General features: G+C 46.4%; 1 protein-coding gene across 2 annotated transcripts in view; it reads right to left on the reverse strand.

The window, feature by feature from the left end:
* LOC131505461 (serine/threonine-protein kinase MARK2-like) overlaps window positions 1-10218 on the reverse strand; it is a 51223-nt gene extending 41005 nt beyond the window's left edge. Inside the window, exon 1 of one of the 2 annotated variants that reach the window (XM_058719246.1) lies at window positions 9147-10218. The gene's annotated coding sequence lies outside the window, so the exon portion shown is untranslated. Of the gene's footprint in view, window positions 1-9128 lie in introns of both variants that reach the window. The other variant, XM_058719088.1, reaches the window with a different exon arrangement.
* Between the last annotated feature and the right edge of the window lie 6601 nt (window positions 10219-16819).

The raw sequence follows: 16819 nt of genomic DNA on the forward strand, positions 1-16819 counted from the left end.
ATTTCTTCTCTTGACGTGGGCACTCGCCCAATGGGACAGGATCCCGTCCTTGGTCTTATCTCTGGGGCTCTTTTTTAGGAGTTGGGGGGAGAGGGGAGACCCAGGAAATGGGAATTGACCTAAGCAGGGGCTGGCATGGCTGGCTGCCCAGCCTTCTACCCAGATCCATTCCTGGCATTAGAACTTCTGTTCCCAGGGAAAGTGGTCTCCTCTGCCCCACCCCTGGGCCCCACTGTGCGACGCTGTGTCTGTATATGGTATACAAAGGTACTTGTCTTTTCACTTTGTAAAGTACAATGGGCATGGATTAAACCAATATAAACAGATAAAAAGAATAATCAAATACAATAAAACCCAGGTAAAGTGAAAGAACAAAATAAAGACATGGACTGTGGCTCAGCTGCTTCCTTCGGTGCAGCTTCCTGTCTTCCTTCAGTGTAGGTTTCAAATGGTGTTATTTGATGATATTTATAAAGGTCAAAGGGATACGATTTTATTCCCTTTTTTAGGTGTCACATAGCAAAACGCTGTTACTAAGAATCTGAATAACCTTCGTACCGGTCCCTTTTGGCTCGTGTTACCAAATCGGGATCCTGGGGTCATTGTCCATGGGTCCCGGTATTCACTACTGGTGGTGGACCTTGTTCCCCATGACAGAGGCTGGGTCCCGTCGGTTCCCTCTGGGGCTCAGCTTAGTGCTGGGGGTGTTGCTGCCGGATGATGTGCCCGAGCTCCAGTGGGGGGGGGGGGGGGGGGGGCGGGGCTGAACTGGAGCTGGAGGAGAAGGCTCCAGGGCTCCGCTAGGGGGCTGGGCTCCCTTTGGGGATCCTGGACTCTAGGCTGGCTGGGAGACTGCCTGGCACTTTTTCCTTGTGCTCTGTCTCCTGGTGCCCTTCGGGCCTCGGTTTCTCTTTGAAGGGTTCGGCAGGTATAGCGGGCTCACCGGCAGTCTTTTGTCCTGCCACTGACCTGTTGTACCTCCTGGTTTGGGGAAGGACTGTGGCTGTGGGAGTCGGCAAAACGGGAGGGCCTTACCATGATGGTGTGCCCTGTGATGAGGGAGCATAAGGAAGGCTGAGGGCAAAATACAGGCCGGTACTGCACCCCTCCCGCCCCCCTGGTTGGAATATGTTTGATAACCCCAGACAGTCCTGGCTACCCAAGAAGAAAGGAAAGGGGTTTATGGGCTTGCCATGGTGATGTGTGGAAAGTAAGGCCAGTGGAAAATAAATCCCCTTACTGCCTACAGCCCATTGACAAGTCCTTGAAACAGGCAGAGCAGCCTCCCTGGGGGAGCTCAGCTGCCCCGAGAATGACATTTTGGTGGGGGACAAAAGAGAACCTTAGCTTCACATGATCCCAACCTCGAGGATCCTCGAGGATCCTTCCTTCGAGGAAGTCTGCTTCCTTTCTCTCAAGTCCCCCAAGATAGAAGCTGGCAATCATCCTGCAAGCTTCTACTTTTCTCTTTTCCTCCTTTACTCTCATTTCAGGGGCTTTTCGGGGAGTGTGGTCTTACTGGAACACTCTCCTGTCGATTGAGCAGGCTGCCACCCTCTAGCCCCGGCCACTCTGTGGGGAGGAGAGCGCCTGCCCTTTGGCTGCAAGTTGGGACCCTGGCCGGGATGGTAATGAGATCCAGAAACTTGGTTTCCTGTCTTCACTCCTGTCCTTAGACAACGTTGTCTGCGTAGGGCACGGGACAGCCACCTAAGCCACGAAGCCTAACACTGCCAAGTGAGGTTTCCTCGTCAGGGGTCTAATGCGATCCCCTCCACCACTCTGGACTAGCCACCTCTGGCCGCAACAGCTCCACTGGGAGATGGCAGGAACCAGTACCTGAGTGAATTAAAACCCAACTGGGGACCGTTCCCTAGGGGAGTTGCTTGTGAAGACTCTATGGGTGGGACTGTCACTTGGACCATGATGGATTTCCACCTGTGCTGCTTTCTGTCAATGTCCTCTACTAACTACTACTGAAATTACAAAACTGGGCAATTGATTCCCCCTTGTGAAACTTTTCTAGTGTTTTCCGTGGGTTACAAACAGCAGGTTCTTCAAGAACCTGGAGCCTGGCCTCTGTGGAACGCTCTTCAAAGACCAGGGAATCAGGACATGACCATCAGGGCCCTTTTCAGGCACGGCCTTCAGGGTAAGGTATTTCGGTCCATTCGCCAGGCTCCCGTCTGCAGTCTAGAATGCAATGGGGAAGTGGGGGGATGCTAGCATCCCTCCTTCAGGAGCCCTTAGCCGGCCAGTTGGCGGCCATGGAGATTTTATTCGAGGGACGCCTGGGGCACCAGGAAGCTCTGACATACCGTGTGCATGGGGTGCCACCCAGGAGTCGGGGGCACGGTCAGCGGCAACGGAGCCTCTCTCTCTTTTCTTTTGACTTTTCTCTCTGGGAGGAGCATGGGGGCTTCTCCTCAGTCTCCAAAGATTCTCCCTTGGGATGCCTTTGTAACCCACTGGCAACAACTGGGCTTGCAAAATGCAGAAAGGACTGATCCTATAACACTGTGTGGCCTTAGTAAACGGACAGAGGTACCCACCTCCAGGCCTTCATGGCTACCCGGACCCTGGGGCCCCTTGGGGAACGTGCTCAGGAACCAGGTCAGGAAACTCCCTCCTGATATACCGGATGATAATTGTCTCAACAGGCCTCCTTCCTCCTAAGAGAACCCAGGTTAAGGGAGGAAACACAGGCCATCCCTGACAAAGGGGACGCGGACCCTTTCTCTCTGTTCCTCCTCCTACTAGATGTGAGGGCTTCTCCCTCATTTATTTCCCGGCTTCACAGCTATGATTAGAGCCACGTGTGCTTAGTCTTCCTTGGGACGGGGACTTGAAGGAATATTCCCGAGCAGCTGCTAAAACTCCATTTGTTTTCCCCTCTTCTCTGGCCTGACCCAGATCGCCCATTTCCACTTTGGGGGAACAGAAAACATGGCATCTGTGCCTCTGACAGAGCTGATGAGGTTGGAACCAGGAAATTGTCCTTGTCTGCCTTCTGCTGGCACCTCACCTCTTCTGCCTTCCCCTCCCCCTCCTCCTGTTTCTGCACCACCTTGGGTGTGGCCTGAGTACCTGGTTCCTATCCCATCCTCAGTGCCTCGGGCCCCGCCGGCTCCTTCTCCTACCCTCCAGGTCAAGGAGCCCAGAGCACCCCTGGGACCACCCGCCCCAGATCCCTCCCCACTGGCATCCCGGGAGAACAAACGGATTTTCTTTTTTTAAGTGGACGCAGGTGAAACAATTCAGTGTTGAAACTCACCTAAGTTTGGCGGACCTGTCTTTAGACTTATCAGCATTAAATAGAAAACGTTTTTTCTACCAAGGTTTACCAAACGTCAGAGAAGCTCATTTTATCTCGGTTGCAATTTGTTAGCACAAAGATGACTTAAAATAATGGTTAGTTGTGCCTGGTTCAAAGTTGTCACAGGTTAAGATAGCTTTCAAAGTCTTTGGTAACATGAAACTTTAAGGTTTCGTTGTTGCTGTTTTTTTGTTTTTGTTTTTTTTTTAACATTTATGCACTTTTGAAAGAGAGCAAACGGGGGAGGGCTAGAGAGAGAGGGAGGCACAGAGTCCGAAGCAGGCTCCGGGCTCTGAGCTGTCAGCGCAGAGCCTGACATGAGGCTCGAACTCACGGACCGGGAGGTCATGCCCTGAGCCCAAGTCCGAAGCTCAACCCACTGAGCCACCCAGGCGCCTCAGTAACCTGAAACTTTAAAGTTTTCTTTCAAGTCTGCATGACAAAGGAGATGAAGTTCATTGGACATCTAGGTTTTTTTTTTTTTTCCAAATAGGACCAAGTGCTCAAGCATTGATTCCTAAACATAAGGTTTGTCTGCTTGGGAAACAAGGTTCATTTTCTCAGTTGTCTGCCAGGAGAACCAAAGCTTTCTAAAGATCAGGTCTCTGATGACCTCAAGTGAAAATGTGTCCTTGGTAAAGGAGCTAGGCTTTGCTAACAGCTCTATGATGCTACACGTTTGCCTGTAGGATCTCTCATTGCCACCTTCAACCTTGGTTGAATAAATAAAGTTGTAAGGTTTGTAATGACCTGCAATCCTATTTGGGACAGGCTTCATAACCTTCTAAGGTTTTAGCAGACTTTCCCAAGATTTCAATTGTAAATGAAGTCTTTCTGACCAGGTAGGCCTTTTCATTTGGTATGTTAAGTTACTCAGAAAAGCTCTATCAAATGATGGTAAACCTTGGGCTGTACTGCACGGGTAAATGTTGCAACTACCCCCACTCTACACGCGATTCCTAAAGTTTTCAGTGTTTTGGCATAAGGTCGTCAGTTGATAGTCCGATTATTGAAGTGTTATGTGTCGCAGAAATAACTGAGTTTCCTCGTCAGCTGCATCCTTAAGGACCTCTCAATTCGGAAAAAGGGCTCTGTGGACAAACACGGGTATTTGATGTCTTTAAGATGAACATGAAAACGGGTAAGAATGTCCAGAGTTCAGAATGAAAAAGACGCAATCAAACTGAACAAGAGTTGGGAACGTGGGACTGAACGAACTGAGGAAGATCAGAGTTTTGGGACTCTTGTCAGAGACACTGCTGGTTTTCCGATGTTTGCTCTTTCTGGTGAAGGAAACTTCCTCTTAAGATAGCTATGATCTACAGAAATGTCATCAAGCATTCCTTTGTGAGCGGAAGCGTTTATCTTTTCTCTCTACCTAAACCCTCTGACATTCACACACTCCCAGTGAGTATCCTTTCTCTCGTGACAATCGTACTCATTTGCGTTAAGTCCTTGGAATGGGACACCATTGGAAATACTGGTTATTTTTACCAAGGCTTTGACTGGGACGTCCTATTTGAGAGCCATGCACAGACTCAGAGGTGTGAGCGTGTAGCTCCAAGGGACCAAGGTTGACTTTGGGAAACATGGAGCCATACAGCCCCTTGGAAATGTTGACCCGATACCTTGCTTCCAGAGTTCCCAGTAGCCTCCCCAGGTGAGTCAAGAATGTCACTTCCTGGCAGGTGCAGGAACCTCAGGATATCTCGGGGACTTCGTGAAGAGGAATTCGCCCAATTCCACAGATACTGCAGGCCTGTCTGACACAAGTAACTGTGGCAAGTAACTGTGGCCTCTGGCCCGGAGAGGCTACAAAAAGTTCAGTCTGGAGATTCCTGATAAAAGGTTCTGGCAGAGCAGACTTGAAAAGATCCTTATGATCCATCGCTATTCTTGCTGAACTTATGGAAACAATTGGGCCAAGGTTGTTAAAGCTGGACTTGTCCTACGAGCGAATTAGTCTCGATTTGGCCATCTCTGGAAATGAGGGTTTTTACAGAGACAAACTATGTTTCAAGAACGCATCGTTAGGGATGGTAAATCCTAGTTATGATTGTCTTTAAAAGTTTGTTGTTTGCCTAAGCTAGACAACTCGAGGTAAACTTTGTCACAGTAGCACAGGTATGGACAATCTTCTTGCTTGTTATTCTGCGGGAATAATAACCCCATGGGTATATGATTTAAATGACTGGAAGATGGGATGGATTCACCTATCAATAGACAAAGAGGCTAGTGGTTTATTCATCCTTCACTTGAGGCTGGGTTAATTCATAAATCTCTAAGCATGCAAACATGTCCCTCCTAAACCTGATCTGACAGTTACTAGAAACCTACCCCATAGAAACCCAAAAGACCTGGTTTATTCAAAGGATGGAAAGTCGAATACAACAGGGGATTTGACTCCAAAATAAAAGGGCTGCAGTCAAGTTACAGGGGCATTTTTCACGGGCTCCCGTATCTAAATGAAACCTGTACCCCCTTTCGCAGGAAATCCATGAGCACACGAATGTGCCTTCTTCTTCCTGTGAACCTGTGGAACACTTGTTCACACCTCTTATGATGATGGCAACTTTCTTTTTCATTCTTTCTTTTTCATTCTCTTTCCCCAAGTTCTACTAACAAGTCCTTCTTACAATGGGCCATTCAAAAGGACCACCACAGATATTTGAGGTACAAACCAGAAAGACCAACCTCATTCCTGCTGCCTCTTCCCACTCTCCTCTGAGGATGCTTCCCGCCCGACATCTAACATCTCACTGGCAGCACTGGGAAACACTAAGTTTGTGATTTGCTCTAACCAGTCACCCCTGTTTTTCTCGGTTCCAGAAGAGTACCTCTGATTAATTAGCTGATTGCTTACTGAACCAAACAGAGTCTACAGGATGGCTGTACATACATCACCTGTTACACAGTTAAGGACTTAAATGACTCTCAACATACCATTATACTGTTAAATATGAACATAACTCGAATGCAGAAAACAGTTCTACAAAATAGAACGGCCTATGTGCTAACTGCTGCACAAGGTGTAACTTGTACTCTCATCAAAACAAAATGCAGTGTGTACATTCCAGATGACCACAGAAACATTTCTGGATTTCTCACTGACATGAGTACTCCAACTTGGCACTTTAAACAATCCCTTTCCTGTAATGATTGGTTAAACTGGACTGGAGGAGGTGCGTCAGCTACCAAAGGACTTCCACTTGGGCTGATCTTTCTAGTGGTTCTCATTCTGTTCTGCTTTTTCTCCCATGTCTCTCTGCCTGGTACCAAGACTCCATCACTGCAATCACTTCAAGCCAACACACGATCCTTTTTACTCAAGGAGGTTCATACACATTGCCCACGGTGGATTCAGCTGCCTCTGCCTTTTATAACTCCCCTCTATGTTCCCTGACTGACCCATATTGACCGAGATAGGTGGGGACAACTCTATGCCCTTGCTCAGCAGAAAGAAGCTACAGAAGATGAGACCTTCCGCCTGCAGCAACCCTAAAAATTCCAGGGTCAAAACTGCTCAGGGGGCAGGGGGATATGATGAGGGAGCATAAGGCAGGCTCAGGGCTAAATCCAGGCTGGCACCGTCCCTCCCAGGTGGAATGTGTGTGTTAGTCCTTGGACACTCCTGGCTCCCCAAGAACAAAAGAAAGGGGTTTAAATGCTTGCCGTGGTCATGTGGGAAACTAAGGCAAATGAAAACTTAAATTCCCTTACTGCCTGCAGCCCATTCACAAGTCCATGAATCAGGCAGAGTGACCTCCCTCTAGGAGCTCAGCTGCCTGACAGTATGACATTTTGGTGCGGGCAAAAGAGAACCTTAGCTTCACATGATCCCAACCTCGAGGACCCTGCAAATCTACTTCATCTCAACCCCCGCAACATATATGCTGGCAATCATCCTCCACGCTTATGGCCTGCCCAGATCCATCTAAAGGGTCTCATGGCTGAGGTTTCATTAAACGGCAAGAAATGGCGTTTTCCTGGCAACAGCTAGCCCCTCAAGGTCCTGGAACCTTGAGTCCTAGAGTAAGTCTGGCTCTCTCCCTAACCCCCTCCCAACCTGAGGGTATATAATGAGCTACCCGTCACGACGCCAGTGCAGCTCTCCCTGCCCATGGACCTGTCCCCGTGCTTTAATACAATCACCTTTTTGCACCAAAGATTTCTTCACGAATTCTTCCTTGGCCATCGGCTCCAGACCCACGAACCCCCCATCACTCCAAAACTTCACCACCTCCACCTTGTGCTTCCTACAACTCCACATCCAGCAGGTCACTAGCCCACCGACACTCCTCCAGCCTGTGAAGCTGTTCTGGATCTGGTCCCACCCGTCGCCCTGGCCAATCTCCTGTGCCATGTCCCCGGGCTTCCTGGAGCTCAGCATCGTTCCCTGCACTTAAAACGCAGGGACAGGGCTCCTGGGTGGGCCTCAGTGGCTCAAGCGTCCCACTCTTGGTCTTGCTCAGGTCGCCATCTCACAGTTTTGTGAGCTGGAGCCGCACGTCTCGGGCTCCGAGCTTATAGCACAGAGTAGACTTGGGATTCTCTCTCTGTCCCTCCCCCACTCGCACTGTCCCTTCTCTTTCAGAACAAACATTTAAGTTCCTTTAAAGTTAAAAAACAAAATAAAATAAAGGCACGGACACGTGGCTCTCATGGCTCTCATTTATTGGCATTTTTTTGGGGTTGTATTTTGTTATTTTTTTTAAATACATTTTTTAATTTATTGAGAGGTTTGAGAACCTGATTTTTTGGCTCTAGGGACATCCTCCCTGGCTGCCTGTATTCACTGCTGGTGTCGGAGTTTGTGGCCGGCAAGTTGCATCTGGGCCCGCTAATCGTGGTCCCTATGCTGGTCCCTTCGGAGGTCAGACTACTCCGCTCTGAGGACAGGCCTGTGCTGGAACAGGTTGCGAGGGAGCTCCAGCAGCGGACTGTGGTTGGTGTGCTGATCGTGGGCTGGATAGTTGTCAACGTGTACCACATGTTTTCACTCTCCAGGGACATGAAAACCAGAGCACTGTGCTCCCTGTTTTCGATATTTCGTTCCGCGTCCCAGAAGACTTGCCCCTCAAACGGCTCCAACCCGGTGGCCAAGCAGTACCAAACCACCCCCAGGTTCCAAGCATTTGCAGAAGGGGTGTCCTCCCTTTGCTGCAGGAAGAGTCGCGGGGCAGAATAAGGGGGGCTGTCCCAGAAAGTGTGGAGTTTGTAGCCAGCAAACTGGATGCTCAGTCCAACCCCCGTGCGTTTTACCTTCAGCTTCTTGCCAAAAAGCAGTGTCTCCAGCTTCAGATACCCGCCTATCATACCTTGTTGGTGGCAGTACTCCACCACCGATAACAGCCGGCAGAATGTGTCTGGAACCTCCTCCGTCACTTGGCCATGGTGCGTAAAATCGTCACGCAGGTTGTCTCTGCTTACGTATTCTGAAAGGAGAACCAACGTTTCCTTGGTGTTGATCACCTCAAGTGACTTGACAACACTTGGGTGACTTGAGGTCTTCATATTCTGGGCTTCACGACAAAGTCCCTGGAGGCCAGCGGGGTCCTTCTGGGTTTTCTTGATGAACGTCACATCAGACTGCTTCCTGGGGGGGACGCTGCCCTCACTGGTGATCTCGGGGATCTCGTAAATACAGAAGTCCTCCTCACCAGTGGTAATGGCCTTACGCCCCTGAAGCATGGTGACCAACTAACTATACTAACGCTAAATAATGCTAATTACACGGACTATGCTAACCAACAATACCAACCTACAAAATACTAACAATACTAACAATACTATGCTTATGAACTATACTAACAACATGAACTATACTAACAATATGAACTATACTAACAATATGAACTATACTAACTGTACTAAAACGCTAACACAAAAAAAAAACAAATGAAAAACACACACGCGCACACACACATGTGCACACACACACTCACACACACACACACACACACACACACAAAGAAAATGAAGGGAGGAAACGAAGAAAAATTGAGAAAAAGAAAAACTAAAAAAGGAGAAAAAAAAAGAAAAAAGTAAAAACAGAAAAAGGCAAAAAAAATTGGGAGAGAAAAGGAGTAGAGAAAAAAGAAAAATGAAAATAAAAAAACAATAAACAAAATGAAAAAAAGAGAAGTCGAAATCAAACTAGCTAGGGTCAAAGGCCGACAGGTCACCAAAGCTTCCTGGGCTGTAAAGACCAAACACCCAGCCGAGCCAGGGTCTTATATAGACAGGTCTTGCCATGACTTCACCATGGGGCTTTGTGAGGGCACAGCAAGAAAGGGTCCAATTATGCAATCATGGCTGGGGATGTCTGAGACCACAGTGGTTTCCTCACTTTTTACTCCCAAAACCCCTTTACTCAATAAAAAAAAAAAAGACCCCCAATGGGCTTTTTGTTTGTTTGTGTGGGCTTTTCAAGATTGATATTTACTTTGTTAGAAATCAAAATCTATAAGATGGTTCAGTGGCCTTTTCACTTCAAGTTTAGAAAACTGTAATTTTGGCTTGTATAGACCTCGTAATGTCTACACTTAAAACACTCAGTTCCTGGTCTCAAAATGGTGCTACAACGTATAAGGAAACGTTGTGTTGTGTAAAACACGATAAGGCTCATTATTAACATCTATAAAGCTCAGAGGAACATTGCTTTTCATCATATTTTCACTGATAAGGTTGTGAGGAGATTTCTCATCAGAAACCTTGGAGGCTAGAAGGCATGGGTTGATGTGTTGAAAGCATTGAAGGAAAAAAGCTGTGAACCAAGAATCCTACATTTGGGAAAACTGTCCTTCAAAAATGAGGAAGAAATGAAGACATTCCCAGATCAACCAAAGCTGAAAGCCTTGCCCTGATGACTAGACCGGCCCTGCAGTGAAGGGGGTCCTTCAGGTTGAGATGAAAGGGCACTGAACAAGTAACTCAAAGCCTTCTGAAGAAATAATCTCCGGTAAAAGTAAGCAGACAGACAATTATGAACGCTAGTACTGTTATGACTTTGGTCTGTAGCTCTACTTTTGGTTCTCTATGTTAAGAGACTGATATATTTAAAAACCTAATTATTCATCTATGCTTTTGGACACAAGATGCATAAAGATGTAATTTTGTGACATTAACAACTGAAACAAGGTGGGGTCAGGGCTGTAAAGTAGCTGAGTTTTCATGTGTTATTGAGGTTAAGCTGGTATAAATTGACATTACAATGTTGTAACTTTAGGATGTTAAAAGCAATCCCACGGTAACCACACACAACCACACACACACACACACACACACACACGCCACAGAACATACACAAAAGGAAATGAGAAGGGAATTAAAATGTTTCACTACAAAAAAAATCAACTAAATGCAAAAGAAGATAGTCATGCAGAAAATTTGAGACCGAAAGCAATTAAGGCATATAGAAAACAAAGAGCAAACCACAGAAGGAATTCCTTCCTTATCAGTGATGACTTTAAATGTAAGCAGATTAAACAGATTAGTGAAATGGATAAAAACATAGGATCCAACTATGTGTTACCTACAAGGGACTCAGATCCAAAGACACAAAAAAGTTGAACATGAAAGGAAGGAAAAAGATAATCCATGCAAATAGTAACCAAAAGAAAGGGTGGAGTGGCTGTAATAATACCAGACAAAACAGACGTTAAATCAGAAAATGTTACAAGAGACAAAGAAGGACATTTTATATGAATTAAGAGGTTCAGTACAGCAAGAAGAAAAAATGATAAACATTTACACACATAATGAGAGGCCATTATCGACAGAACTGAAGGGAAAAATAGTTCTATAATAATCATTGGAGCCTTCAATATCCCACTGTCGATAATGGACAGAACAACCAGACAGAAGGTAAGTAAGGACACAGAGGATTTGAAGAACACGATAGCCCAGCCAGATCTAACAGACGAGCACGGGACCCCACCCAACAATAACGGCACGAGGGACCTTCTCTGAGACAGACTTTGCATTAGGTCACGAGTTAAGTCTCAGTAGATTTTACAAGATAGCTATCACACAAAGTATCTTTTCCAACCACAAGAAGATGAAGTCAGAAATCGGTAACAGAAGGAAGAGTGGAAAATTTAAAAAGCTGTGAAAACTGAAAACACACTCTCAAAGAACCAATGTGTCCAAGAAGAAATCACAGTGGAATGCGAAAATACGTAGAGGTGAAGGGAAATGAAACACGACGCGTCAAAACTCCTGGAAAACAACAAAGCAGTGGTGAGGGGGAAATTTATAGCTGTAAACGCTCACAGTAAACATCAAGACAGATCTTAAATCAACACCATAGACGTGCAACTTAAGAAACTAGAAAAAGCCAAAGGTAGCAAAGGGAAGGAAATAATAAAGATTAGAGCAGAGATACATGAAACAGAGGGTCTTTCTAGTCCTTACAGACGTAGAAAGGGTTAGAGTGCTATCAACAAGTGTATTCCAGCTCATTGGAGAATCCAGATACAATGGACAAATCTCTAGACCTAGGAAACCTACCAAGACTAAATCACAAAGAAAGAGAAAATCGGAAGAGATTCGTACATAACTAGGGAGGAGATTGAGGCTGTAATCGAAGACCACCTGACAAAAAAAAGCCCCGGATCTGACAGCCTCACTGGTGAGTTCTACCAAACATTGGAAGAATTGACACCAATCTTCTCAAACTCTTCCAAAAACTTCAGGAGAAAGAACACTTCCTAACTAATTCTATCAGGCCGGCATTGCTTTGATGCACCCTAAATATCTCTGGGCCACCTTCCAGACAGTCACCAGAGGAGTTTTCTAAAATATCCAGCCACATGAGTTATTTTCTCAACGACAAAAGAGACCTTTCTCTTGTCTGTGGAAAGAGAGGACCAGGACCAGTAGTGTCTCCAGAATCAGGCTGAACATCTATGGACCTCTTCTGAGAGCCTCCGTCCACAACGGATGGGCCACACCGCAGACTGGACACAGCTGAAGCGGGGCAGGGGGTGGGGTGGGGAGGGGAAAATTCACGGAGGTAACCTGGGCTTCAACTGGTCTGTCAGCTGCTTTGACTGCTTTGGGCATCTGTGAATACAACAAGCCATGTCCTCGTTGGACGCTGGGAAAGGACAATCTATCTGCACATCCAGCCCTATGGGCTGGAGTCTCCCAAACGAGGCCATCGTTTGTTTTTGGCAACTCTGCTCCACCACAATATTCATCAGACTCCTGAGAAAGACGACCAATGAAGGGATCCATAAATGGTAAGACCATCTTGCACTTAGCTGTGTTTTGGAAAAGGGAGATATTAGGCAACTGGGCCTTTAAGGTTTTGCTTGCACCCTGTTTGTGGAATGGTACGTGTGTCTATGTATGTTGTAAATGTGAGATAGTTTCTCTACCTCCGGGTGGTGGTTGTGAAAATTAATTTGTAAAAGTGCTCTACTTAGCTGGTTTGAAGGCAAGTGCTTGTAAGAACTGGGTGTTCTAGGGGCGCCTGGGTGGCTCGGTCGGTTAAGCGTCTGACTTCAGCTCAGGTCATGATCTTGTGGTCTGTGGGTTCGTGCCCCACATAGGGCTCTGTGCTGAGGGCTCAGAGCCTGGAGCCTGCTTGAGATTTGTGTCTCCCCCTCTCTCTAAATCTCCCCCATTCACGCTCTGTCTCTCTCTCTCTCTCTCTCAAAAGTAAATAAACATTAAAACAATTAAAAGAAAACAAAGAACTGGGCGTTCTAAAACTCAGAAAGATAGAAACTAACCCCAGGTGTCTTTCAAGTTCAAGTGATCTTGGATAATATTTGGTATGAAAGCTAATGTAACGTTGTTCGTTTCAGTTCAAATGGACATAAGTCTTTAGAATTGCCAACATTAAATATGATAGTTTCACTCTGCTTGTGTTTACCGTAAGTCAAACCAGCTGTTGGCGTTGTGACTGTCACAAAATGTGATGGAAAAGAAAAAGACGTTAGAGCCCTGTCCAATGGCTTCTGAAGCTTTATGGGCAAGCGAAGGACAGACAGACAGATGTAAATAATTTTAATAAATGTAATTAAGCCTACTTGAAAAAATAAGCGAAAAAATTCTGTATTTAATGAAAGTGAGACTGGTTATTCAAAGAGGGAAAACTTGGGGTACCTGGGTGGCTCAGTCTGTTGAGCATCCCACTCCTGACCTCTGCGTAAGTCATAATCCCAGAGTTGTGGGATTGAGCCCCGTGTCAGGCTCCAAGTGGAGCCTGCTTGAGATTCTCTCTCTGAGTGTCTCTCTGTGTCTCTCTCTCTCCCCCCCTCCCCTGCTTGTGCTCTCTCTCAAACAAAATTTAAAAAAAAATAAAGAGGGGAAAACGTAGGACAAAATCTGAAGGAATGTGAAAGGGAAAATTGCAGAAGGTTTGCAAGAAGGGAATCTTTCGAAAGAAATGCTATGCATGGTTGGGAACGAGATTCTGGAGCTTCGCATGTAAGAAACAAGTTTATGAGGGCAGCGATCGACCCCCGGGGAAGAGAAGGGGGAGGCAGAGAACGATGTCAGGCAGAAGCTGAGCAGTGACACTTCAACGGAAGCCTTAGCCGACTCTCTGAGCAGTCCCGAAAGTTGGACTGCCCTTCGGAAGCATCCAACCTTAGGCGAAAGGGGCTGGCTCTTCGTAAGCGTCTTTGGATGTGACCACCTGGGCAGCGGGTAATGCCCTTGGCAAGGCCGCTGTGTACAGTCACGGCAATCCCTGATGATGTCTGAGCGTCGAAGGCTGTAGGCAGCATTGCTATGGCTGGGAGACCTTGGTTCCTGCCAGAGATTCTGGTCAGCACATCCCAACACCCGTCACAAGAACTCAGACCCATGCAGTGCCCTGGATGTCCTTGTCCAAATAAGTATGTATCAACGTGGGAGGTGACACGGAGGAAGAAAGAAGGGACTGCATGTCTTTTTAAAAATTCATCTTGGGGCGCCTGCGTGGCGCAGTCAGTTAAGCATCCGACTTCAGCCAGGTCACGATCTTGCGGTCCCTGAGTTCGAGCCCCGCGTCGGGCTCTGGGCTGATGGCTCGGAGCCTGGAGCCTGTTTCCGATTCTGTGTCTCCTTCTCTCTCTGCCCCTCCCCTGTTCATGCTCTGTCTCTCTCTGTCCCAAAAATAAATAAAAAAACGTTGAAAAAAAATTAAAAAAATAAATAAATAAAAATAAAAATTCATCTTGTTGCAACGAATGAGTTTTAATATCCAAATTACAGCAGTATAAGACTGGAATTTGGGTTTTCTCGCTTTTAATGTGACAGAGGCTTCTTAGATGATGGGTCTAAATTATCAACAGAGGTTTTTCTTTACCTTTAATCTGCCTAGAAAAACAAAGTTTCTATGTCTTGTCTTTGTTAGGTCTTTGCTTACTTAAGAAAGTTGAATCTGCTCAGTGTTAAGAGAGCTAAGGTTTGCTCACAGCTCCATTTACCTTGCTGTCTGCATTTACCTTGAGAATCTCTTCTTGCCATCCTGGCTAAATAAGTATCCCGTTTTGTAACGATCTGTAATCCTATTTAGGCACGTGTTTTGAAACCTTCTGGTATTTCACCAACTTGCAAAAACCCAGCTTGTGAATGGAAGTCTTTTTGACGAATTAGGCTTATTCCCTGGTGTGTCAAAGGACATGGGAGGCATCATCAAATAAGCGATGAGGAACCTTCTTAGGGTTTGTTGTATGGGTGATTGCTCTAAGTGTCCTAGAGATTTTATAAGATTCCTAAGGTTTTGATATGTCCTGGTATAGCGTCATCGCTTGTAATACGAACTACTGAAGTATCGTGTGTCACAGTATCTCCTTGCCAGCTGCACTGCATTGACAAATACAGCTCTCTGATCCCTTCAGGATCATAAAGCTAAGCTTAGTAAGAATTCCCAGAACTAATGGGGAAACTGCTTTCAAACAGACACTTGTGTAAACATTGCTGGTCCTCTAATGTTTGCTCTTCTAAATTTAATCTGCCTATGACATTTGGTAGACATTTGGTAAATAATTTCTTCATAAACAGATAGGAAACATTTATCCCTTTCTCCCTACCTGGTACCACCAGAATTCAAAACTCTCAGGGAGTATTCTCGTATTTTCATGGCAGTGAATTTATTTGCAGAAGTTCGATACAAATCCGTTCTCCTTGCAACAGGACGCCACTGGAAACATTGGTCATGTTGCCAAGGCTTTGACTGGAATGTCACAGTTGAGGGAGATATGCCTAGTCTCAGCTACAATCAGAGAGCTTTAAGGAACTAATTAAGGTTGACTTTGCCGAGCCAATGAAGCCCCTTGGAAAACTTGCCTCGTACCTTGCTTACAAAGTTTCCAGCAGCCCTACCAGGTGAATAAGGAAGGTTGTCACTTCCTGGCAGGTGCAGGAACCTCAGGGTATTTGGGGGATCTCGAGAAGACAGGGAGCCACCCACATCTATAGGTATGGCAGGCAAAGGCTGGTGGACAGTGGCTTCTTGAGCCTGACAAGGCTGTTCAAAGTTCAATCTGACATTCCTTACGAAAAGTTCCAGCGAAGCAGATTGAAAAAACCAAACACCTATATGACCAATCACCGTTGTGATGGCGCTTGTGTAAACAGGCCCAGCTCCAACTGGACAGTTTTACAAACAAATGTGTCCTAATTTGGCGATCTTTGGTGGAGATGAGGGTGGTTTCAGAGAGAGAGATTGTTCCAGTAACACACCTGTGAAAATGTAAGATCATAGTTCCGATGAACCGTCTTTGAGGGTTTGTTGGTTGTCTATACACCTGGGCTGGGTCCTGAATTCTTCTGGTTTCCTTGAATGTCTGACCCTGACTCTCCAAACTAAGGTTTCCAGTTTTCTCCCACTGTGTTGACTGGAAGCACTGAGAACGAAAACTGCTTTTCCCTGAAGCCCCGCAAACCGAAGCCAGACCACCCGAGGTACACGTGACAGAAAAGTGCCCCGGTGATCTAAGGACCACTCAGAAAGATCACCAGAGACACACGGATAGCTGAACAAGCTGATGGCAGCCTTCCCGACTGGACAAGCTGCCATCGGATCACCCAGACATGGACGTGTTCACGGATGGGGACAGTTTCACGGGTCAAAGACAAGGAAGAGCTGGGTGCAGTGGTGACCCATCAGCTATCGTCTGCTGCGGAAGATGCCACAAAGTGGACCGACTGCCCAAGGGAACCATGCTGGCAGCCCGTCGAAGACTCCAAGACCCTCTGGAAGAGCTTTAGTGCCAAAGATAGACTTAACTACATATCAACCCCAACGTCCCTTGGAGGACCAAAGAGGAGTTAAGTAAGGAGTGGGGGTTTGGACACCGTGCTGGCATTGACACCGGCTGGAAATAGAATGAATCCTTATCCTAGAGCATCTGATGAAAGAAATAATTAGCCACATTCTTCGAAGCACCCTTTATGGGAAAGATGCCACTCTCCAGTGGATCCAGAAGTATACTGCGGGCTCCGATTTCAGCGAAATGCTACAAAAGGCAACGCTTGTGCTAAAAACAATCCTAAGACTGG

This window comes from Neofelis nebulosa, chromosome 1 (assembly GCF_028018385.1).
Source record: "Neofelis nebulosa isolate mNeoNeb1 chromosome 1, mNeoNeb1.pri, whole genome shotgun sequence".
NCBI classification, from domain to species: domain Eukaryota; kingdom Metazoa; phylum Chordata; class Mammalia; order Carnivora; family Felidae; genus Neofelis; species Neofelis nebulosa.